Raw genomic sequence first — 3,916 nt, 5'->3', positions numbered from 1 at the left:
TATGTGTTAGACTAGATGTCTATTAAGGTCCCCTCAACTCTAAAACTCTTTGACTATGCAATCAAGTGACCATTATTTAATTGTTTCAATAGCTCTACAGAAAGGTAAATGAAATAATGGATAAAGCGTTAGACTTGGATTCAGGAAGTTTTGAGTTCAAATCTAGTCTTAGATACTTTGTAGCTATGAGACCTTCAGTAAATCACTTAACCTCTCTGTGACTTAGTTTCTTCATATGCAAAAATAGGAATAATAATTATACCTAACTCCCATGGTTGTTTAATGATAAAATAAAACAATATTTATAAAGTACTTTGTAAAACTTATAAGTGCTATATAAACGTGATATTATTAATGTGGGAACTCCCTCATATTATAAAAATTAAAATATATGAATCTATAATCATATAAGCACATATATGTATATACATTTCTATGTATATATAGTATACATATATAAATGTTTTACTTTGTATAATATGGGATATATTAAAATTTATAATATAAGGTAGTACTCACATTGGTAAGATCAGAGAATTTGTAATTCTGTACATTTCTTGTTGAAACCTTCCCATTAATTTTTTATAGAAATCCACTTAACACATTAGAGTCCTTCTTGTCAGGTTTATAACATTATGTAGACACCAGTTTAGCCCTTCGTTATCTTTTCTCTTAGGACATGACTCAGATACCTCCTTTGCTGATCATACTTTTACTAATGATTTCTCTCTTTCACTCTTCTGTCCCCCTCCTTTCTTTTTGCTCTCCCTGCCTCTATTAGCAGAGAAAATTTGGGAGAGTCAGAAGTATAGCCTGGAAAGGAATGACGAGGTGGAGACCTGGGCACTCCTTACAATGGAGGCTCTGGGTGGAACCAGACAACCACAGGGCTAGGTCACAGGGGCAGAGGGTACTTCCAATGTACAAGGTCAAAGTGAGGGATGGGGGTGGCAGGGAAGAGAACTTCCAGGATGAAGTGGTTTCTCAGACATTGTAGAGAAAATCTAGTCAAGTCAGGAGTACAGTCTGAAGAGGAAAAGAAATATTCAGTAGTACAGAAAAACAAAGTACTTTGTCAGGTTATTTTAGATAGATAGACAGATAGATAGATAGATAGATAGATAGATAGATAGATAGATAGATAGATAGATAGATAGATAGATAGATAGATAGATAGATAGATAGATAGATAGAATTTAGATACATGGATGTTAGATTCATAGATAATTAAATGATAGTCATAGCTAAATAAACATACTTAAGCCTTCATAACCAATGCTAAAATAATGCAAATCATTTCTTTATGTGCATATAACTTTGGTTGCATAGCCCAGAAATTTAATTAACATATATCAATAATCACATTCTATTCCTGTTGAGAGCCCTTCTTGCTCCTCATTATGCTGGAGATAGAAAGCATCACTTCTCATACTGAGACAAAGCTTATAGCATAGTAAAATCCTAATTCTAGTATCACTGTTAAACTCACACATTCCCTGCAGTTGTGTATTAGGATTTCATTGTGTAAGTGGAGCCTCTGTAGTGGTAATTCTGTCTCAAATGTAAAGATTATTTTTGGTAAATTGGAGAGTCTATGTGTTAAACTGAAATTACTCTGGGATACAGATCTCAAGCCCCTCCACCTTCTCTGTAAATACTGTCAATACAAATAAACAAACAAACAAATAAATGAATAAATAAATAAGTCAACAAAGACATAAGAAAAATAAAGAGAAGTATTGAAAGAAAGCAGAGATAATTTGCAAAATGGCTACCAATGGATAAGATAGAAGGTGTTATTATGGGCAGCAGTATGCTGGTATAAATGTTTAACAACTGGCTGTATTAAAAAATTTATGAATAATTTCATCTGAAAGTTTCATCTGCATTGTTATTTTCTCTATCACCTTCTTAAGCCGAGACAATTAACAAAACAATAAATCAAGTCTGGATTTATAACATTTGTGTATTTCCAAGGTATAAAATTTCACTTTGAAAATGTAATAATTGGCTCTCAAACTAGTTGTAGCTGGGTTTTATGGGTCATTAAAAAACAAACATGAGTAAATATTGTATAAATAAATATAATTCTACATACAAAATGTCCCAGGCTTGGCTTGAAATCTGATTTACAAACTTTATTTATTTATTTTTTTTGGCGAGGGGTCTTGTTAGAGGTGAAAAGGATCATTCTGTACACAGATGATCAATATTAATAGACGCTAATTGACCAGACAGGACTGAGACAGAGTTAGAGACAGACATCTTGTACTCTCCCCACACCCGCCCAGCAGAGCATGGCCTAGGTTTGGTAACACTTGGTCAGCGGGTGAGATGGCTGGCGAGGGGCAAGTCCTCAGTCAGGAGGGGGTGCCAAGTGCCAGGCAATGCCTTCAGAGCAGGAAGAGGGGCACCCTGGAATGGGCATTTGTGGTTTGGAAGTCCCAGGGAAAAGCCGAAGTGGGCCTGCTGGTCTCCTCACACATCGCTCAGGGTCTTGCGGGCAAACTCGGGCAGCATGAAGGCCGCGCGGTGGATGTCTGAGTTGTAGTATTTGAGGTTCATTTTCTCTACTTGTTCTTGGGTCAGCTGCTGCACCGGCTCCCGGAAGTTAGTGCGCGGGTTCTTGCAGCAGAGCATGAAGCCCATCTGGCCACTGGGGTAGGTGGGGATGGTGCAGTAGGCATATTCCACCACAGGTAACAGGGACTTGCAGAAGTGACGCATTTCCTTGATGAGGTCCAGATGCAACCACTGGCACTCACCCTGACAGCAGAGGATCCCGTCATCTCTCAGTTCTGTCTTCATCAGCTGGCAGTAAGATTCTTTGAACAAACTCTCGGCAGGACCCATGGGGTCCGCCGAGGAGTCAGCGATGATGACATCAAAGGCGTCCTGGTTCAGTTGCATGAATTCAAACCCATCTCGAACGTGCAAGGTCAGCTTGGGACTGAAGTAGCCCATGGCTATGCCCGTCAAATACTTCTTAGAGACCTGAATTAAGTCCTCGTCGACCTCACATTGGACCACAGACTCCACAGATGGATGCTTCAGTACCTCGCGAAGGGCGCCCCTGTCCCCACAACCAATGATTAGCACGTTTTCGTGGACTGGGATGCCTGCAGAGGGGCAGGTTGGCAATCGTCTCCTGGTAAGAGAATTCATCCTTCTCTGTGCACTGGATGACTCCATCCAGCACCAGGACGTTGCCGTAGGTCTTACTGCGGAATACCAGGATCTCCTGGTAGCGGGAGCGCTGGTGGTGGAGCAGCTCGTCCACCTGCAGGGACATGGCCTGGCCTGGCCACAGGCTGCACATCTCCTGGAACCAGCCCTCGCGGATGGCTGAGGGCCGGGGCTCCATGTGGGTCCCGCACAAGCTGTGGCGGACACAGCACAACGGGGCCTGCAGCACCCACCCGTCTGCCCTCCTGCCAGCCGGCGCAGCAGCCTAACCTACAAACATTTTAAGAATATTCATTACTCTCTTGGTATTCTCCTGAAATGAGAAGGTGAGAAAAGCTTACAGTATGTTGGATGGAACACTTTATGGTGAACTTCTAGAAAGACTTAAAGAAGAATCACATAAGATATACAGGTATGCATGGATTGAAATTTGCATCACTGAAAGAATAATCGAATTAATGAAATTATGATCCTTTTAAGTATGAATATTTGCATATGGAATATATTTAATAGTTGGAAAAAATAAAGTGTTTTCAGAACATAGCTATCAATCTGAATAAAGTTTAGATGATTAGATTCTCTCCTTAGTCAAAACAGCTGCATCTAAGAATAGCACAAAGCCCCTGATTTTTTCATATATATATCATATCATTTATGTATTTTTCCTTTTACTCTACTTGATGAATAACTTAGACTGAAGTATGAATTGGAGAGCCTCTCAAATTTTATC

General features: G+C 39.8%; 1 pseudogene; it reads right to left on the bottom strand.

The window, feature by feature from the left end:
- Nucleotides 1–2,478: 2,478 nt before the first annotated feature.
- LOC122740054 lies at nt 2,479–3,364 on the bottom strand (annotated as a pseudogene).
- Nucleotides 3,365–3,916: the final 552 nt, after the last annotated feature.

Source organism: Dromiciops gliroides, chromosome 1 (assembly GCF_019393635.1).
Source record: "Dromiciops gliroides isolate mDroGli1 chromosome 1, mDroGli1.pri, whole genome shotgun sequence".
In the NCBI taxonomy this organism is placed as follows: Eukaryota; Metazoa; Chordata; class Mammalia; order Microbiotheria; family Microbiotheriidae; genus Dromiciops; species Dromiciops gliroides.
Note: the sequence above shows the minus strand (reverse complement) of the source record. Positions and strands in the feature narration are given on the sequence as shown.